General features: G+C 34.8%; 1 pseudogene; it reads left to right on the forward strand.

Moving 5' to 3' along the window:
- Positions 1 to 603: 603 nt before the first annotated feature.
- On the forward strand, positions 604 to 9,664 carry LOC116748617 (annotated as a pseudogene).
- Positions 9,665 to 10,455: the final 791 nt, after the last annotated feature.

Below are 10,455 nucleotides of genomic sequence, written 5' to 3' on the forward strand. Positions count from 1 at the left end.
TGAATGTATTAAAACAGTGCAAGGTTCATGTTATATATGCAATACAAAATATGGTGATGATTATTAGGTTTACAACCATAATGATGCTAAAATATTGAGAGAGTCAAATTTAAACTTATGGTATAAGATCAGTAAATGGAATTGTGGACTCTGAATTTTGTATTGTCCTGCATACATACTTAGTTAATGTTCAATCAGGAGAGAGAAACAACACAATAATTTGAACAGGGAACTTTAATATCAAGAATTATTAATTATTATAGTATTAGAGTAAGGAGGGATTGACTATTAAGAAAGAGAACTCTAATTATAGAAAAAGCAGTCACTAACCCTAGGGCCGAGACAGAATGCCTATGGAAGACTCCTGCTTCCCCTAGACCAACATCCAGTTCTTGCAGAAAGCACCCCCGTGACTCACTGAATGGCAGAGAAGTACCTGTGTTGTTCCACTTGTGGTGGAACCTGCCAGAAATCTACCCTCTGGGGTGCCAGAGAAAGCTGTTCCCTGTTGGGTGCTGCTGGCTGTCATGCAGTGCAGAAGCAGGGCACTGGGGAAGCCGGATGTGACGCAAGGGTCCGAAGGACTCTGCTATAAACTGCCTGATGGTCCGGAAAAGTGGTGGGAGAGGGTGCCCGCAGCTGAGTGCTCACAGCTGTGCACTGCAGGAGCTGGGAACTGGAGAATTTACAAGCACCGAAGGAGCTGAGGGACTGCTACCAGAGAGCCTGGTGAAGGCCTACGCACTGGGAGAAGCTTCTGGCTGCTTAGTGCTGCTCTCCCGTGTCCCACAGGAAAGGGCAGTGAAGAGGGGAAGGTGCTTGTAGGAGTCGCTTGCTATGAGTGAGCAGACCTGTGCTAGGAAGAAAAAAACCCTTCTTCCTGGAATGTCTCTTCAGCCCCTTCTACTGACAGAGCTTCCTGCCACCTGGAATGGAAAAAAAAGTATTTAAAATGTCAAGTACCATTTTCACAGAGCAATCTGACAGGGTGAATTTGGAGCCGAAAGGCGATAAATCAGTAACTGGCACAATACAACAAAAAATTCAATATGAAAACATAATTCTGTTCCTTGTGCTAACTTATTGGATACGATTCATTCCAGTGTGGAGTCTAGAAATACTTATGAATTGGAAAATCCACAAATATCATTTGCATTTATAATATTTAAGACAAATATTGGTAACCAATCCTTAAAAAAATTAGGGTACCCTTGAGTTGAGCATCTGCAATATTGACCAGAGTGACACCAGATTTTAAAACTTTTATGGAGGTGTTTTACTATTTTAACATAAAACCAATCCCATCTTGTATTCGTTTTTATCTTACTTCACCTATCAGCAGCATACCCTCGTTGAAACATCTCAAATTTTGGTTTCCAAAATGCCAACTCTTTGACTTCCTACACTGCTGTCTTCTACTCTGTCCTTTCCACTTTCCAATTCGTATAGGTAACAGTTTCTTGGGGACCTCTTATCTGTGTTTACTTTCTAGGCTGCATCATCCAATTTCATGCCTTTTAATACCACTGAAGATTCCCATTGACAAAAATATAGTACAAACATTGTTGTTTTTTACTATAGTCAACAGACACACTGGACTGTAGAGTAAAAGGAAAAAAAAATCCATATATGGCATCTTCAACAACACTAGGTAAGAAGGAACTGCATCAACTCTTGAACATAGGCATATGTGACCAGGATCAGCAACTTCTCTGTAGAAGTGATAGAGGGAAAGTACGATACTGAAAGATCTAACAAGTCTCAGAATGAAGGTATGGCCAATAAAATTTATACCCCAAAAGAGAGGTACTTGGCTGAGTAGCTACCAGATGAACAAATCTGAGAAAACTGACAAGATTCAAAATCCATACCAGCTTCAAGCTGTTGAAAAGTGCAGATAAAACTACCTCCTTTCCAGCTGATAGAAATTTACCACAAACTGCAGGCAGAAGAAGTGGTGGGCACAAATGCTGGGCCTCCCAGATATACAGAAGTAATATGAAGGAAGAGAGGTTCAGAGGATGATAAATTCAGAATGTAGTATAGCAGCAAAATACATTCTTCAGAAACGAGAGACCCATTTAAAAGAAAGGTTTGTAGAGCTCTGGAAGATAAAAATGGTACAAGGAAAGTACCTTTGAATTGATTTATCTGTGAGGGATAGAGACGTGACTTCACAAAGAGACATTTTTTCAATGCCTCATGGTAAAAGTACAAAGGGAGGAATCTGTACATTAGTTATTAGACTGGGAAAGCTAATCTGTTTTATCACTTTAAGTACCTCCTGATAACCTAGGAAAACACAATTCATTTAAGCATGAAAAATCAGTAAGAATTATTACCCATTCATATATATATATATATATATAGTAACAAAAGGTGAAAATTAACCAAGTAACAGTACAAAAGTTGATTTTAAAACACAGAAAATTTTTGAAGAAAATCAAAAGTTAATTTTAGATGTCCATATCAATTGATTTATACGGGAAAAAGAATCAGTTCTTTAAAGCAACATTTTATTCCAAAACAGAATGGTGTAACATTTTTAGGATAGCTGGTTTTTCTATCAAGTAGTAGTGTCTTTCAAGAATAAATGAAAGAGGGCCTTCCCTGGTGGCGCAGTGGTTGAGAGTCCGCCTGCCGATGCAGGGGACACGGGTTCGTGCCCCAGTCTGGGAAGATCCCACATGCCACGGAGCGGCTGGACCCGTGAGTCATGGCCGCTGAGCCTGCGCGTTCGGAGCCTGTGCTCTGCAACGGGAGAGGCCACAACAGTGAGAGGCCCGCTGTACCACAAAAAAAAAAAAAAAAAGAAGAAATGAAACAAACAGACAATAAAAATGCAAAAACTCAGGGAATACCGATCTTGTACATCCTTTTATAGAATAAGATATAGATAAATAAGAAAAATTTGAAGACGATTTATTATGTGCTCTGGAAGTGAGCATTTAATGTTTTTAAGAATCTAGGAATGAGTGATGGCAAGGGATGCAAATATTACAGTCTCCAATAGATAAAAATAAAACTAGGAAAAACAAATAATTGCTAGAGTAAATAAATAGTAGAATTGGCTGCCTTACAGATATTAACTTGGAATGAAAAAAAATTTAAATCAGATATTTAGGAAAAAAATAAGGTAGAAGAAGATATTTCTATGTAAATATGTTAATGTCCATTAAGCCAATATACAATACCTTATACAACAAGGAAGTATGTGTATTTATAAGACATTAATATAAATGTAGTTACTAGACCAAAGAATTTTGCATACCAAAAGCAGAGACTATAAAGTAAATATATGCAATATTATAAAATTATATATCATATATAACATGTAAAACAAATATTTTAATAAGTGAGATAGTCTATTTCTATTTTTTGATATTGCAAACATATTTGATCTAGTTCTGTAATTGCATGTGTGTGTGTGTTGTAATACATATTGCATATAATTATACAATATATATTATTAATTCCACATTAACCTCCTGACTTCATCACCTTCCATTCTCCCCCTTGCTCACATGGAGTTGTTTTTCTTAAGTACCTCAAGTATTTCCATTGTGTCTGTTATATAAAGAGGTAAAAAATAAAAGGAAGGGAGTACAAAACACAATCCTAAACAGAAATTGAGAAAACATATTTTGAAGGGAATAGTCCTTGTTTTTTTTCATTAGTCAGGGTAGTATCAGACAAACAGAACTGTTCTTGTTCTAAGTAACTCAGATTTCCCCATAGATAGTTTCTATATTACTGTCAGAGTCAAATATCTTCAAAATCAATGTGATTTTGTCACATCTTACTTATAAGTGCCCAAATAATAAAGTCTAACACAATAATAGCATGCAATGTCAGTTCTCCAATAACTGGACCCATCCTAAACTAATACCCAGAGAACCACGCCAATTTCTCACCTATCACATAACCTGTATTCCAAACACACCCAACTTATGATTTCAATAAAACACACCCTGTTCTTAAACTACTCTCTTTTTCTCCCTTCTGCTTCCTCTGTCTTGAATTTATTTCCTGTTTTATCTATTAGCTATATCTTATTATTTTCAAGTACAAGCTTATTCATCACCTTTTTGTGCTCCTTTGCACATGGCTAACAATCTACTTTAAGTCATTAAACGAAAAGAAACTAATGAGTTGAAATACCGATGTTCACTTCTAAATCTCAAGTTCATGGAGAGGATGGGTTGGTGTCTTATTTAATCTGCCTTTTAAGTACATTGTAGAGTGTTTGGCACATAGTTGATGTGTAACAAATATTGGTTAAATGAAAAAAAATGAATGAATGAAAGATGGAAGATTATTATAAAAGTTCATATGGGCTAGGTTTGCATTAAGATAATCAAGGAGAATTTTTGCTGAGTTGTTTTGTGAACTGAATCATGAAGGTGGAGGATAATTCAAGTAAAAGAAACAGGGTATGCCAAATTGTCAAAAAAAAAAAAGGTGAAGTGATATCAGAAAACATTAAGCTCACTTGTATTTTTTTGCAATATTAGTGCTAAGGACAAGTTAGAGATTTAAAAATTATATATAGAGAGAGCCTGCAACTAAATCCAGAAAGAGCACAAAGATATTCAGAAGAACAAAAACTTAAATATAAGGCCCAATTAGATATAAATTTATTTTCCAAGAAATCAGATGAAAAAGGAAAATAACCTTTAAAATTGTTCTGAGGAGACAGTAATAAAATAAATGTTAGAATCATCTGCTCTTATTTCACTAAATTGCTAGAATAAAGCAATGATATACAGCATAGTAAAGTTTTAGAATGAGTATTCGGTATAACGGTAAGTCTAAGTTAAATGGTTTAAAAAAATAAAGCAATGACATTATCTCATTGTAATTTCTGTTCAATCTCCAAAATACCATAGTACAAAATATAGTTTTTGTGTCTTTGTGAAATATGAAATACTTGTTTTTTCAGGCTAAATTAAAATATCATTCAATATTTTCTTAAAAATATATAAATTATATTTCTCTTTACCTATATAGCATAGAAAGTTGTGAATCTTCTTAATAAAAATACAGTACTTTCTATATATCTTTACCATATGTAAAAAGATAAAAATAACTTTTGGTGACTGTTTCTCTCATCCAATAACCATCATCTTCCTAGGAACAAGGATTGTGTCTTATATATCTTGGCATTTTCAATGTTTGCTTCAGTGACTTGCATACTGAATTCACTCATACAATAAAGAAGAAATAACAATAAGTAGCATTTATTTTGTTCTACACTATATACATTACGTGAACTACCACTTATAATTTTAGCAACAGCTGGTGTATGAGTACTGGTATCTTCTCTCTTTTACAGAAAAAACTGAAGTTGAACAATGAATAGCTAAAGAAAGAAAACTCTTCTAATGTCATATCACTGTTAAGTAGCTAACCCAGAATCTGAATCCAGACAGGCTAGCTCCCAATTCTGATTCTGTAAACGCCACAGGATATTCTTTTTCTAGAAGTGGAAAAAAGGCAGGTAATTAAAAGCACAATTACTTGTGTTTTAAAATTTGGGGCATTTATTTATTTTATATAGGTTTTATATATCTTGGTCCTGATGATAAAATCAGTACATGTCAGTCAAATGTGATTTCAAATTGTTTCAGCATTTATTTAGCAATAATTAAATTCAAGTTTATGTTTCATGTAATCTATCTATATGCAGTACCTGTTGGGAAACAATTCTTCCTGTGTCTCTTATATGTTTTGTATATTTGTAAGCAAAGAACTGACTGCCTTTTCTTCCAGATTTCTTTTTTAAAGGACATTTTTATAGCAAACAGGATTGAAAATAGAGATATTGTCACCCTCTAGATCAAAGGGCAGGCATACTAATTCCCCATTAGAAGAGATTTGAATTCTCTAAACTCAGCATTCCTTTCCTACAATACAATCTACCCCACCTGTGCAGTTATCCTCTGACTCTTTGGGTCTCCCTGTAGGAATTGGAACTCAGAAATCTAACACAAATAAAACTGATTCTCTGGCTACTGCTATTGCTTTAGCAATAAACTGCCCATCTTAGATTAAGGAATCTCATGTCATCTACCAGCATACATAAAACCAAGGCAAGTTAATTAATTAGCTTGTAAATAATATAAAATTGTAGATGATTTAAAGTTCCTAACTTATATATTATGTGTTTTCCTTACTACATATTATTAAAAGACTTGTTTATAGGAAATAAAATTTGCTTATTTATCTAATATTTTAAAATATTTTAAAGACCGAAGATTTGAATGACTGGAAGAGTCCATGAAAATTCATCAAAGATGTATGTGGATTTTTCAAATAGTTCAAATGCTTAAATATTTAATCTATTGCTGATAATCTTTAATATATATTTGGCTGGTATGGAATATTTTTAAAACATTAGACCAGCTTTTCACAACAGGGGCCAATTTGTCTCCAAGGAAACATTTGGCAATATCTGGAGACATCTTTGGTATACACTGCTTGAATTATATACGTTCATTGCTTCTTGAAATTGGGAGTGGTGGGGGATCCACTGATAGCATCCACTAATGCTACTGGCATTTACCGAATAGAGACCAGGGATGCAGTTAGACATCCTAGGGTGCATAGGACAGCCTCCCCTAATAAAGGGGACAAATTTACTTGGTCCCAAATGTCAATTATGGACAGCCTCCCCTAATAAAGGGGACCAATTTACTTGGTCCCAAATGTCAATTATGTTAATGTTTAGAACATATCTATATCTATATTTATATCTATATATATACATCTGAAATTGAGATATATAGTTCTATTCTCTCAATGATAAGAATTAACCTGCATACAAAATTACAAAAATATAAATCTCTATATCTATCATGTGTCTATATAACAGTTATTCATGAAAATCAAACCATAACATAAACAAGAGCAAATAATCAGCAGAAAACCAAAGTCTCAATTTTTAAAAAGTTTTTAGAATGTTCTTATATATAAATATATCAGAGAAGTACAAACAAACCTTATTTTTTAAATCATTGATAATAATGTATAGTCAGTAATGTATATACAAGAAAAAATTATCATGTATGTGGATTGAGGTGAATGGGTACGATCATTTAAAAAAAATCCTGTATTTGGTTCCCTAAGCCTATCCTGTTGCTATAGCAACAGCTGTCCTATATATCCATTTGGTATTATAGCAATCTGTCAAGGAAATTCTGACATGCAATAATTTGTATACATTAATTTTCAAAATTGTAAGAATATGTTTGAATATTATCTGCTTGTTAGAACAACCCTCAACCACCTATGACTTTACAAATTATACTTATAAAATTATAGGTGTGATCACCTTGTGTGTGTGCATATATATATGGGTGTGTAAATATGCATATACAAACATATACACATATATATAATCATATATACACTCATATATAGTCATATATACACTCATGTATAACCAGCCAACATAAACTGAACTTCTATGTCATAGTATCAAATGAAATTTGTCAGAATTTATCTAATTGGTATAGTATTATCTGATTCACAAATATGGACTAAAAGTGTCATCCTTCACATCATCCAGTGTTAGTAAGATCCATCTATATAGAAATTACAAATTTTATTTTTCAGGAGAAAATTAATGTTGTTTCAAAGACACTAAAAGCAATAAAAAAAAGACAACAGATAGTTTTACTACTTGGTTGGATAGTAACTGAAGTTGATAGAACAGTGGGATAATATAAATATTTGTAAATAAATTGAGTATAGCTTTGTAAATTGAACTGACACGAGATTCCAAAGAAGAAAAATGAATTAATTACTATATTCACAATTTAGAAATACCATTCATATTTAACTCATTTAGACAAAAATTTCATCCTGAATCAAAATTTTAGCCTTCCTTTTACTCAGTCTATTAATTGTTGAATATATTTTAAATAGCAACATCTTGTCTACTGAGATACTTATTTAAAATAATTTATTTTCAAAATTCTGAGTAGTTTAAATAGATACATATATATTTACATTCTTTTCAGTTGTTATTTTAAAATGCAGCTCAAAAAATTTTCTATCATGAGAATGTATTTGTGTGCCTGTGTGGTTGTGCAGGTTCAGTTGTATAAAATGTAGTCGAAGAATCAACTGAAAGAAATAATGAGAAAGAGACAAGATGGTGGCAGAGATAGTAGTGGGGCTGACAGTGGTCCTGAACACAAGTCCCACTAAAACTGAGTTCCTCTGCTGAGTTTATGATTAACTTTTCTATCCAAAATGTTATTCCTTTTCTTGTTCTCCTCAAGATTGAGAAATATCAAATAAAACTGGGAATTGAAACCGAGCAGGACACTGTTGGCCCCTCCCAAGTACAAAAGCCTTTCTGTGTCCCCCATTTCTTTTCCTTTTTTTTTGGCTGTGCAGTACAACATGTGGGATCTTAGTTCCCCAACCAGGGATCAAACCCAGGCCCCCAGCATTGGGAACACGGAATCTTAACCACTGGACGGTCGGGGAAGTCCCTCCACCCCCACCCCCGCCAACTTCCTGTTTTTAGGGAAAACGTTTCAGCCTCCTAGACCTTCTCTGAGCTCCAAAGGGCAGATTCAAACAGTTACTAATTAGGGGAGTAAGGCAATGCAGAAAGAAACAATAGTGCAGGGTGGGGCCTCATTCTGGATCCTCCTCAGGGGATGTGCATAACAATTTGGTACATGTCTCTAAGTTCTTCTACAGGAACTAAGGCCCCCACCCAGGTGGAGGATGGTAACTTTAGGCTGAGCACAACCTGTGGACCCCAGACTGGTTCGAACTAGAAGGCTGATGACTGAGATTCCTGGAACACCACCGTGTTACCTCACCACCAACCAATCTGGAAGGCCACACACTCTGCAGACCTCCCCCCAAATTTTGTCTATAAAATCTCTTCCCCAAAATCTATTAGGGAGATTAGGTCTTTAGAGCACGAGCCACCCTATTCTCCTTGCTTGACCCTGCAATAGACCTTTCTCCCCTTCAGACTCCAATGTTTTGGTTTGTTGGGCCTCACCGTGTGTCAGGCACACGGACTGGGATTCGATAACAGCCCCAGCTATGGGACAGGTAGTAGCCATAGTGGCTTGTTGGACAAGTGGAAGATTGATGATAAGCCTGTAAAAACTGACAAATGGGATGTGTCAGCTGTGAAAAATTCTTTGAATGATTCTGCCAAAATGTACAAGTATGTGGAGAATTTTGGTCTAACTGATGGTTGCCTCACCATCTGTACAATTTCTCATTTCTTTGCCACAGTGGCTTTGATTTGGACTCAGAGTCCAAGCCTGTTTTGGCTTTGTGCATCATATCCTATTTTGTGATGATGCAGATCCTGACCATTTATACCTCATATAAGGAGAAAAGCATCTTTCTTGTGGCCCCAGGAAAGATTCTACAGGGATGTATCCTGATGATATTTGGTATATTCTCAAAAGGTTCGGTGACAAATACACTCTAAAGCTGACCTTCATCAGTGGAAGAACAAAGCAGCAATGGGAAGCCGAGCTCACCAAGTTCATTGTTAAGATTTTGACCACAGCAGAACACTGTTATGGATGCATACAAGCCTGAAATATCCAGGCCCAATGTCAGTCTCACCACAGAGAAAAAAAATAGCCAATTCTATAACCAGCCATCTTTCTGCTGAATCATGATGAATTAAGGGGTATGGGAGAAAGAAACAGAACTTAAAATGGATAAAGTAAGAAATGTTAAAAAAAAAAAAAGTCCCTAATTTGTCCTGAAAATTTGGTCTATTCTGGATAAATAGGACTTTCTAGGTCAGATATGAGTAGTGGTAGCTCTCATATCTAGCTATAGCTTCTTTAGTTTGCTGATTGTGTTGTTTTGATTCGCTTCTCTGGAAAAGCATTTTTGCTAAAAGTGGTACAGACTCCTTCCTTCATACCTAGCAGTACTTTATATGGTATAGCTTTGTGTCATGCAGTATTTGAGGACTCAGTTTTGAAAACTGTTAACCTGTTGCTGACTTTATTGTGTTAATTCCTGCTTCAATGGCTGTTTCCCTTAATTCAGGTTACAACTTCTTGTGTATGTCAGCTTTCCTTCACCCACTATTTTTGTGGGTGTGTATATATCTGACTTGGGGAGAATTGGGGAAAAAAAAACACAGCTTTTTAATTTAAAAGAAATTTTCTGCCTGTTACATTTTGTGCTTTTAACCAATTAAAGAAGCTAATGGCATTTTTTAGTTTTATCTTGCCTAGGTTGTCCACTAATATATCTCTGTTGATTTGTGTGTGCCCTTTAACTGCCATTTTCTAAAATTTTTTTCAATAAAAGGAAAGGTGAAAAAATATGAGAGAAAAGTCAAGAATTATGAATTAAAATAGTATTTAAATAGAGCATTTAAATTTACAGAACAAAGATGTTCTACCTAGTTGTTATATTTAAAGAAAAAAGACGTCTTTTATTTTA

The sequence above is a fragment of the Phocoena sinus genome, chromosome 2 (genome assembly GCF_008692025.1).
Source record: "Phocoena sinus isolate mPhoSin1 chromosome 2, mPhoSin1.pri, whole genome shotgun sequence".
Lineage (NCBI taxonomy): Eukaryota > Metazoa > Chordata > Mammalia > Artiodactyla > Phocoenidae > Phocoena > Phocoena sinus.